Raw genomic sequence first — 12,131 nt, 5'->3', positions numbered from 1 at the left:
TATTCCTACCCTATTCTATTTCTCTAGAATTGTTTTTTCAGTTCTTTCTTAGAATTTCCCCATCTCTCTGATTACATTGCCCATCTATTCTTGTGCACTGTCTACTTTGTCTATTAGAACCCTTAGCATATTAATCACAATTGTTTTCAATTCCAGGTCTGGTAATTCCAACATCCCTGCCATGTGTGGTTCTGGTGCTTGCTCTGTCCTTTCAAATTGTGTTTTTTGCCTATTGGTATGCCTTGTAAGTTTTTCTTATAGCTGGACATGATGTTCTGGGTAAAAGCAACTGCTGCGAATAGGCCTTAGAAACATGGTGGTGAAGTGGGAGGGGAAGCAGTCTATAGGTCTATGATAAGGTGTCAGTCTTCCAGTGAACCTGGGCCTCTGGATTGTGACATTCACAGGCGGTGCTCAGATTTCTTCTCCCTCCTTAGCTGGGGCAGGATGGCTAGTATGTTGCAGAGTTGGATATTTCCCTTCCTCAAGGTCAGGAGTTCGTTAGTCTCTGATAATACTCCAGCAGGTTGGCCTCTGCTTAACTGGTTTCCCCAGAGGGCTTGATAAGAACAGAATGCTCTGGTGTACTGCAGAATGATTCCTTTGCCCCACCCCCTGCAGGAAGTCCTAGATTTTTCTCTGGTATTTACTGTGGGAATCTGGTGGATCTCCTGGAGGTGAATCTCACAATATTGTGTGTGTATGTAGGGGTTGGGAGGAGGCTATGGGTGGGTCCCCCAGAGTTTTTAACTCTCAGAGGTGTTCACACTGAGCCTACAGCAATTCGTAAATTACCATTCAGCTTTTCCTATCCCGGCACTAGTTCCCGCAGTGGTTTCTTTCTTTTATTTGTCTATCAATAATGTGATGGATAAAGCATAGTTCATTCATACAATGAAATGTTGTCTAGTAATTAAAAGAAAATGAATTAGATTTAAATGTATCAACATATATACATCTCAAAAATATGATGTTGAGTGAAAAAAGCAAGTTACAAAAATACACGTGCAGATGACCATCTTGAAGTTGGATTTTATCTTTATATCTGTATTGCTTATATTTTTACTATGTATGTATTCACAAATAATATATTAATTTGTTCTTGAATTTTATGTAAATCATATCACCCACAGCAGTTTCTGCTTATAAGTCTCTGCTCTGATAAGTGGTGATGACCTCTATTTACCCATCCGTCTCTTCAACCTTGGGGACAGTGGTTTGCCCTGTGTCCTCCCCTCTCTGTGGATCCAGGAAGATTTGTTGATATTTTTTCAGTCTTTTCAGCTTGTTACTAGTTGTTAGGACAGAGTGGTGACTCCTAAGCTCCTTACATGTGGAGCCAGAAGTTCTTTCTACTTCTGTTAGACAGCTCTGGTGTAGAATTCGAAAGCAGTTCTGTTTAAGGGCTAAACTATTCCCTTAGCCCGCCCCCTGCAGGAAGTCCTAGATTCCAGCTTTTGTTTTGTTTTGTTTGTATTACCAGCTTTTGTTTTTGTAATTAACCTATGACTGAACAATATTGAGTCAAACTCTACAAAAGTGTTCTTGTAGGTCGTGATTTGTTGAAAGTTGCCAGTTCTTTAGGGTTCATCCTAACAGTTGGAGCTGATTGACAGATGTGGTAATGAAAATACATACATTCTACAAGCTCCACTGGCAAAGCTCTTGATAAAATTTATGGTTACTTATCAGCAAAGCACTACTGAGACAGTACAACCTATTTCTAGGGTAGCTGGACTATCGTACAAATCTTTTCAGTCCATAGAAATCTTCATTTATGCACCTGTGACAACATTTTCTACTGTGTTGAAGGGGGGGAAAAAGCCAGAGTACTCACTGTGCTCTTTCAAGTCACTGGTCCTGAGAAGACACTGCTTTTCTATCTGTAAATAAGCTGTACTCTCTTTACTAACAGGTCTTAGAAGGGTGGATCCAGGCTTTGTGTTCCGGAAGCTTATATAAGGGAGGTTTTGTTTTTTGTTTTAAAGAATCAAAATTACAAATACAAAATTAGATTCAGAGCCTTAGAGAGGGCCCATAAAAGTGAGAAGGTGGGATATTTTGAGCTTTAAGAGCTTTACTGCAGGGCTTCCCTGGTGGCGCAGTGGTTGAGAATCTGCCTGCCTAATGCAGGGGACACGGGTTCGAGCCCTGGTCTGGGAAGATCCCACATGCCGCGGAGCAACTGGGCCCGTGAGCCACAATTACTGAGCCTGCGCGTCTGGAGCCTGTGCTCCGCAACAAGAGAGGCCGCGATAGTGAGAGGCCCGCGCACCGCAATGAAGAGTGGCCCCCGCTCGCCGCAACTAGAGAAAGCCCTCGCACAGAAACGAAGGCCCAACACAGCCAAAAATAAATAAATAAATAAATAAATAAAATAAAGCCCCACTTTCTCCCAACCCGGAAACCTAGAGTCTTTCTGAATTTCTATGTAATGTGGATTGGAGTTGAATAGCATAGGACCCCAGTAATATTAGTGCCACTTGAACTCAATCAATAAAAAAAAAAAAAAAGAGCTTCACTGCAAACTGGCCTCTGGGCTTAAACTAACACATACCTTTGTTACTATCAGATGGTCAGCTTGTAATTCTAGCAAAAACTATAGCCCATCTCTTTATTGATAATCTTCTAAATCACATCTTATGTGCTGAACAAAGGAAAAAATGACCTTGGTTTTTCTAACATTCTGAGTCAGAGGCAGTAGAGGCGATGTTATTTTTATACCTCTTTTGAAACACCCTATGAGACTGGAGACATTGTTAATATAAATATTAGGCAATTGTGTCAGTAAATATGAATAACTTCACCTGAAGTTGCAGAAAGAATGCTTTTCAATTACTTTTTTTAAAGGAAAGTATTTCTCTGGTCCCCTGCCCCTCCTCCCCAGTTGTGATGATTGTGATTTTGTCTTTATTTCCCTGAAACACTTTGTAGTTGGTTTCTTTATTTCAGCAAGTAAAGGCTATTTGGAGAAGAGATGAGTGTATTCCTGTAATTGGGCAGAGACCTAGTAAAAAGAACAGAATGTACTGAGGGAGACAGTGCTCTGTGATCAAAACTAGGAAAATCATTCAGCCTAAGAGAACAGACATAATTAAACAGCAAAGCAAGAAGTTAGTGGTGCACAAAAAGGCCCAGTACAATCTCTCAGGCTTTTCCCCCAAAGTGGGATTTTCTCTCCCGTAGATGCCAACCCAACTGAAAGAACACAGATGTATGACTCAGGTGACATCATAAAGGTCTAGCCAACTCTAGAGATGGAAACACTCTCCTCAGGCCCAAATCTCCATTCTGATTCATATAGAAAATCCCCAATCTCAGGATGTTGGGAGCAAACAAGTAAAGAACTTATGCAATCCCATCCAGCTCTGAAGGCAATGTGAAGTCATGTAGCTTGGCTTGTCCTCAAACATGGGTGTAACATTAATTTCTTCCTTTGAAACAAAATTAAGTTAAACAGTACAGAAAACTGAGGAGAACTTTCAATCAAGTGGTCGTTTTTCATTTCATGAAATATCAGATTTCACATCACCATACGTGTACATCTTCCCCTTGCTCACATCCTGGTGTCCCCAAAAGCCACTGTCTACATTCAGATTCCTACAAAGGTGAAACACAGAGAGAAGGTGGCATGGCGACCTAGAGGAGGTCCAAGGACGTCTGGCAAACCCCTGAATACAGTCAACCATAAGGAATTATTCCTGTAGAATTTTACCCGAAGAGATGAGATAGATAGGTAGATAGATAAATAGATTTTTAAAATTTTTATTTTAATATCCTCAGGGGTGTAGTGCAGGAAACAATTCCAACCAAGGGTGCTAGAATCAATTTTTATTTATTTCCTCTTGTTCCAGGATTTGGAACAGTGAGACCAATGAACACTCAGGACACAATGGAAGGGGAAGTGGGGAGGGGACACAAGGAGGGGGACAGGAAAGGGAGTGGGTTATTCTGAGCACCAACTTTACGTGCATCGCCCACTGAGTCAAGAGCATGATGTTTGCATAAAACGCCAAAGCAACTAAACAAATATAGTGAGAAATATAAAACAACTGGTCAACCGGCTTAAGCTCAAGCAAAAGATTCAAAGGAAGAGTCCCACTGTGCCATTGTCTTTCAACAGGTGTCTTGAAAAGCCAAGGAGCTGGTTGCATAAATGATGTGACTGGAAGAAGTGGTTCTTTGTGCTCTGTCCCTGCCCCACTGTGATGGGTGTTTGGGATGGTCACATCGACCCCCAGGGGTCTCCCTCAGAACCGTGAGCCATCCCAATCCTACGTTTCCTATTCTGTACCCATCCTCATTTATCTTGTATTCTCAGCCCCTACTATACAGCTCAGATCACGGCAAAAATCAAAGAAAGGCATGAGATGGGATTATAGTCCCAACTCTGCCACTGACACTATCTGGGATGCAGAGAAATCATTTTCAGTGTCTCCTTCAATAAAACAAAAGGGTTAGATTAGGTGATCTACAAAGTCCTTTGTAAATTCCTTTTTTCTGATTGGTCAGATGCCCTCGTGTGTTTTTCTATGATTGCACCTGTGAGCATAAAACATCTCTCCACTATAATTTGTTCAACAAATAATTACTGAACATATCCTATGTAACAGATTTTGTTTCAGGTTTTAGGTTCTAGGTTCACAAAAGTGAACAAAACAGCCTCAGTCTCTGCCTTCGGGAAGTGATGCTCTGGGTGGGTGTGGGGGGATTTCACCCCAGTGAAACCCTAAAGAAGATGCTGTAACCCATTCTCTCGCTGCACCTTCCTTGCTGCAGGCGCTGAGACTTGGTTGACCATCACTGGTGGAGGCAGAATCAGCAGGCACTTCTTTGGCTGATTTTAGAGGTAATGGAAAAGGAAGAAGCCCTGCTTCCCCCAATACTTTCTCCACTAGAGCAAAGCCTTTCGTTTGCCAATCTGAGAGGCGGCTGGTCTATAACTCCCTTGCGAGAGAGAGACCAACTCTGCAGTTCACACAAAGGAATTGTTGAACTGCTCTTCATGATGGAGAAAGACCGGAACCATGTTGCTTCTGCAGGTGGAGGCTCAGCAAAGAGGGCTTCAGATGCATATTCCACCACCTGTAATCCTTCTTACCAGTGAACAGTAACTAGTTCTGCACCCCAGGAGCTCACAGTTTAGAGTGAAAGAAACAGTGGACCCAATTATACTTATCCTTCATTTTGTTGCCAGCAATATCATCATCAACAAAATCATCACTACAACTTACTACGTGTGTGTATCTTGGTTTATCTCCCATGGCTAACTTGTTCCATCTAAACCAACAATTCTGAACCAGGAGCTATTTTGCCTCATCCCTCTTCCCCTGTGGGATATATTTGACAAAGTCTGGAGACGTTTCTGGTTGTCACAGCTCAGGAGGTGCTGTTGGCATCTAGGAGGTAGAGGCCGGGGATGCAGCTAAACATCCCACAATGCACAGGACAGTCTCCTTCTGTAAAGAATTATCTAGCCAAAAAATGTCAGTGCTGCGGAGATTAAAAAACTCTGATGTAGATCAAAACTTCTGCAGCATTTGGTAGTTATCAAGTATTTCACAAGACAGTAAACCATGATGAACACATTTGCAGAAATGTAGTGTGAGTAACTGTAATGGGTTTCTGAAATAACACAGTAGCAGAAGTGAGGATATCTCCAAAAGCACTCATCACCTCAACCTGAGAGTCTCTTAAAGCAAGTTCTGAATTAATTTGTGTCAATTCTAAGGCTCCAATCATGACTGCATATATTGGAAGGTCATTTCACCCTCAGTGTGCTTAGGAGTCTTAGGTCTCTGGAGAGAGTAGGCTTCCAGTGAAACGGAGCAGGACCCTGTGGGACTCTCCCGGGTACAAATCTTTCTGTGTCCCCCGTTTCTTGTTTGCAGGAAATGGGCTTCGTTCAGCCTCCTTGACCTTACCTGGGTTCCAAAGGGCAGATTCAAACAGCTGCTAATCAGGGAAGGGAGGGGATGCAGAAACAAAGGTGGAGCAGTCAAGAAATCATAGTGCAGCCTTGGGGCAGGGTCCTGGTTCCTCCTCAAGGGATATGCATAACAATATCTTTGAGTTCTTCTGCAGGAACTAAGGCCCTCCTCCACCCCAGGGGTGAGGAATGGGGGGAAGATTGTAACTTCAGGCTGAACACATGATTCCTGGAACACCACCCTCTTACCTCACTACCAACCAATCAAGAGAAAATCTGCACACAGTGGAAGATAACTGACCCCCTCCCCAAATGATTCTCCCTTCAAAAACTTCCATGGTCAAGCAGAATCTTTAGAGTTGGCTTTTGGACACGAGTCTGGCTTCTCCCCAGGTTGCCAGCCTCCTGAATAAGGCATCCTTTCCTTTCCAATCAACACTGTCTCTCAAGTATTGGTTTTCAAGTGAGGAGAAGCTGAACTTGAGTTCGGTGACAATAGGAAACTCTATTGGAGGGTATATAAAGTTGTCCTCCTCCACTTTAACCAGCAATATCAACCAGATATTGCTCAAACGTTTAAGGAAGGCCACTTCTGGACTCCTAAATTTAGGCTGTTCTGAAAAGACTAACAGATCTCTCTCCCTCTTACCTTGTTCCCTCCAATAACATCTCCACAGTTTAGCAAGAGAATCTTTCTCCAGCAATGATAAATATGTCAGTCCCTGTGTGAATCCCTTCAGAGCATTCCCATTGCATAGAAGACAAATTTAAAACCCTTCACATGGTGGATAGGCATTTTAAGACTGGGTATTTCGATATGCACAAAGGACTTTTATATTTCTATGACTGAATCCACTTAACTTCTGAACCTCTGAAACATTTGGGTAGCAGAACAATTAAGCCTGCCAAGCCAAGATAACTATGTCATTTCAGTTTAAAAGCTGTCTCTTTTGGCTAACCGCTCAGTCAGTTTTGGATTTGTTCTGCCCACTCCTTTTCCTTTTCTCTGTTGCTTGGGTAGCATGTGGGCCCTAGGAGAGTCTTCCTTACCCTATGGGGACTACAAGGAGGTATATATATATATTTATATGTGTATATATATATATTAATTTTTATTTGATTATAGTTGATTTAAAATGTTGTGTTAGTTTCTGCTGTACAGCAAAGTGAACCAGTCGTATGTATACATATATCCACACTTTTTAAAATTCTTTTCCCATATAGGTCATTACAGAGTATAGAGAAGAGTTCCCTGTGCAATACAGTAGGTCCTTATTAGTTATCTATTTTATATACAGTAGTCAAGGAGGTATATATTTGGTCTGTGGTGCTTTTCTCTCTTCACTGGTCTTGGGGGTATATCATAACCCATCAAATCTTGGACATTGCTTCATATCAGATGGGGTCTAAGCAGGAAAATAAAAACCACTAGTGTTTGAAACAGGAATTTTATGTACAGAACTGGTTACACAGGTGATAGAAGGGCTGAGAAACCAAATAGAGGACTTCAAGGCAACCCTAAGATTAGTAACAACAAGGAGCTGGTAACCACACCCAAGCCAGAGGGAGGAGAGAAGAAGCAGTTGTTTCCAGAGCCCAGGGGCTGGTGTCAGAGGGGCCCTGTCTGTAGGGAGCTGGCGCCTTGAAGGACACATGACCTTTGCTGGAAATGTTGCCTGAGGTGAAGAAAGAGAGAAATTCCCAAGTTTCTTTCTTCCTGTTGTCCTCAGTGTTCAGCCCAGGTCTTCACTGGGTAAACCCAGTGGGAAGCCAGGTGAGATGGGAGCCTAGGAGTCGTGACATGCAAGAGTTAGCCTTCCTATGTTGGAGGACAGGGCTGGGGGACGGTGAGGATTGATGTCATGGCCAACACACCATGTGTGCTTGCTTCATGTGCTACTAATGTCGGAGGACTTGCTGTAGCCGCCCTCTTGTCAGGAAGATGTGCTTTACGTTCTCCTCATCCTAATGCCCATGTCTCCTCTGGTTGATTGAGCCTCTCACTTCTGAGCCTTTCTCAGCGAGGTTGGGTACTCTCGCCTGTTTTTCTTGATTTTAGCTGAGTTCATAAAGCTCTCTGATGCTGCCTTAGGTTCATCCTTTCAAACACCTCCTTCAGTCATTGTTTTCCACAGCTCAGGTCCCATGTTCGACTGCCCTATGAGGCTTGCTGTCTAGGGAACTGGGACACGGATGTTCCTCAAACATGATCAAGGTTACGGGACTTTGGTCCCCTTCTCATCTTCTAAACCCTAATCAAGTTGCCTCCAACCTCCGCTTTCTTATTTACTTGTGAAACTCTTGTTTTCTTTGAGGAAATAAAACATATTCTTTCTGTTCCATATTGGGCATATGGAAGGGGCAAACACTTAGCTCATTTGTCTCCAGATCAAGAGAAGCAGTACTTGGGGTGGTGCACCTGAGGAATTTCACCTAAGCCTCACGATATCTAGATCTTATTCAGATAACAAGATCCTGGACTTCGAGTTTATGGCACGGGACATTGAGGTTTGGAAGGAGTTAAGTGTATGTGGCATGTGGGAAGGATATGACATGACCTATTGTAGTCAGAAGGCAGACTCTGCAAATTATATATTTTTCAAAAGTGACTGCCACAGTGTATCCCATCCCACACGCCCATCTTACAGCATGAAACTTATACTCCTTCCATTACTTGTGGGGTCTATGTCTTGTCCCCTTGGATCTGCCTGGGTTTGGGACTACAGTGGGAGTGCTGTTATTTGATATCCGAGGATAGATCATAAAAGGCAGAGCTTTTGCCTTGTTCTCTTGGGATACTTGTTCTTAGAAACCAGCTGCCATGCTGTGAGGAAACCCAAGCGACATGGAGAGACCACATTAAAAGTTTCTGGCCAACAGCCTCAGCCAAGATCCCAGCTGACAGTCAATATATCAACTGTCCAACTTGTGGATTAAGAAGGCATCAAAGGGCTCTAGTTGCAGCCACTGACATTCTTCACAAAGAACCTCAAGCAAGAATTGCTTAGCTAAGGGACTTCCCTGGTGGTCCAGTGGGTAAGGGATCGACCAGGTTCGATCCCTGGTCAGGGAACTAGATCCCACATCCTGGCGCAGCCAAAATAAATAAATAAATAAATAAATAAATAAATAAATAAATAAACAAACTTAAAAAAAAGAGAATTTCTTAGCTAAGTCCAATTAATGCCCAGAACCACAAAAGGTAATAGTAAGAATAATTATTGCTATTTTAAGCCACTGATTTGGGGTGATTGGTTATACAGCAATGATAACTGAAACCATGGTTATTTTTGACTTTGTAATTAAGAAGTTAGCTGCGTGACTCTTACTAATTAAACTAAGAGCCCCTGCGAAATAAGAAAATTTAATTAGATGGTCTGCATGGACTCCTTTCTCTCAAAAAATAACTTTGTGTGTTCAGTCACTCAGCAACTTTTAATATTACAAGGATCTGTATAAATTTCTGGAGATGCAGAGATAAGAAATCCACAGTCTCTGGCCACAAAGTTTTCACAGTCTTCTGAAAGAGCCAGATATATAAATATGTAAAATACAATCTGGAAGTCAAAAGCAATTAATTTATCAAATATTTATTGAGCACCCGTGATGTGACAGGCACTCTACAGGTATTGGGAATATAGTGGTTTTGAGAAGACAAACACATGGAAATGATACTAATGGGTTATAATAATACACGTGTGAAGCACATTGGAAATGTACCAAGGTTCTTAGTAACAAACAACAGAAAATAAGTCTAGTAAAATTATTAGGTCAGACCATATGAAATTGGTTTATTGTAGGTCAAAAAAGATTGTCTAGGACTTCCCTGGTGGCACAGTGGTTAAGAATCCGCCCGCCAATGCAGGAGGCACGGGTTCGAGCCCTGGTCTGGGAACATCCCACATGCCATGGAGCAACTCAGGCTGTGCACCCAACTACTGAGCCTGCACTCTAGAGACCACGAGCCACAACTACTGAGCCCACGTGCCACAACTACTGAGCCCACGTGTCACAACTACTGAAGCCTGCGTGCCTAGAGCCTGGGCTCCACAACAAGAGAAGCCATGACAGTGAGAAGCCCACGCACCACAACAAAGAGTAGCTCCTGCTCACCTCAGCTAGAGAAAGCCCGTGCGCAGCAACGAGGACCCAACACGGCCAAAACTAACTAAATAAATAATAAAATTTTAAAAAAAATTAAAAAAAAAGATTGTCTATTGATACATTTATATGACGCTCACAGAATCAACAGGATTCAGGGAGACCAGACTTGAGGATTAGCAGGGATCAAGGAAACCCTGGAGGGACCAGAGACAGGGAGGAGGAACAAACCTCCTATTGCAGGAATTGCCATTGGGGCACTGCTGAGCCAGCCACCACCGCTGCTGTGGAGGCTGTGAGAATGGCCTGATGCTTCCTCCATCTGTGCCTCCCTCACTCAAGATGGAAAGTTCCAGAAGAAAGCATCCAGTTGTCTGAGCTTAGGTCATGTGCCAATTCCTATGCTTAGAACATGGGTTTATAGAGGCGGAATCTGGTTCCCTTGGCTTCCATGGTGGGTGTAGCAACAGGAAGTTATCCTTCTAGCAAGGCTGCTTACACTGGGGAAACATCGTTACACAGGGGAAAAGGCAGGTTTATTAGGAAGGTAGATGGAGGCTGGGCCACTAAATACTGACTAATGTTTATGTATCAGTTTAGTAGGGCTGCTGAAGCAAAGCATCACAAACTGGGTGGCGTCACAACGTAAATTTATTGTCTCACAGTTCTGGAGGCTAGAAGTTCAAAGTCAAGGTGTCCACAGGGTTGGTTCTTTCTGAGGATTGCGATGGAAGAATCTATTCCAGGCCTCTCTCTTTGGTTTATGGATGGCTGTCTTCTCCCTGTGTTTCCTCACATCATCTTTCCTCAGAGATATGTCTATCTCTGCATCCAAACTTCCCCTTTTAACAAGGATACCAGTCATATTGGATTAGGGCCCACCCTAATTACTTCATTTTACCTTAATTACTGCTGTAAAAACCCTGTCTCCAAATAAGGTCACATTCTGAGGTTCTGGGAGTTAGGATACCAATATTTCTTTTGGGAGGAACACAATTTAGCCCTTAACAGTTTAAATCAGAAGTGCAAAGGAGAATGAATAATTATCCCTGGGGAAGTTAAAGGAAATAATAAATTGTATAAAAAGTGGGCTTCACCCATCAGCTAATGGCTAGATATTTCTGCCAATAATAGAGAAAGATTTGGGCCAATTTAGACCAAACTCTGTTACCCAGTCTCCTTTGTGAAACATTTCTAAAAGTCTACAGTTGCGGGGTGGAGAAAAGTTCACATTCTCTTATGGATGGGCTCTCTGTCTACCCTCAGTTGTCCCAAACCGGGGTACACAGCAGAGTCATCTGGAGGGATTTAAAAATTAGAGATTCCTGTCTCCACCCAGGCCTACTAAATCGGGTTATTTTTGAGATGACAAGGGGATTTTGTAGTAAAAAAAGAGAATCTCTTGTAAGGAAATCTGATGCAGTCCCAAGCTAGCATTTGTCAATTACAGTTGACCCTTGAACAACAGGGGCTTATACGTGGATTTTTTTTCACTAGTAAATACTAAGTACCATTCGATTTGCTGTCGGCTGAATCCATGGATAGGGGAGGGCCAAATGTAAAGTTTTTTGTTTGTTTTATCGAAGTATAGTTAATTTACAATGTTTTGTTAGTTTCAGGTGTACAGTAAAGTGATTCAGTTATACACACATATATATCTATTCTTTTTCAGATTCTTTTCCCTTACAGGTTATTACAAAACAGTGACTATAGTTCCCTGTGCTATATAGTCCTGGTTGGTTATTTATTTTATATATCGACCATATATATTATACGGGGATTTTCAGTTGTGGGGAGGGTTGACGCCCCTAACTCCTGTATTGTTCAATCGTCAACAGTACTGCCTAAACAAATGGGTATAAACTTATGAGAAATGTTCATAAAAATAGGACCAGTTCTATGAGAGAGTTTCCAGACACTATAACTATTTGAAAAGCTATCAGTCAGAAGATGAGTATTGATAATGTCATGTGGTAGTTGATTCCCACTCACGTCTCCAGGGATCTGATTGTCTCGGCTCCATTCTCTGTTAGGAGATGCTTGTGGTTCTGTCTAGCTCTCCAAAAGTAGTGTTGCCTGTCTCTAAAAAAAGAAGCATCTT

This window comes from Balaenoptera acutorostrata, chromosome 1, assembly GCF_949987535.1.
Source record: "Balaenoptera acutorostrata chromosome 1, mBalAcu1.1, whole genome shotgun sequence".
In the NCBI taxonomy this organism is placed as follows: Eukaryota; Metazoa; Chordata; class Mammalia; order Artiodactyla; family Balaenopteridae; genus Balaenoptera; species Balaenoptera acutorostrata.
This window is presented reverse-complemented; position numbering follows the sequence as displayed.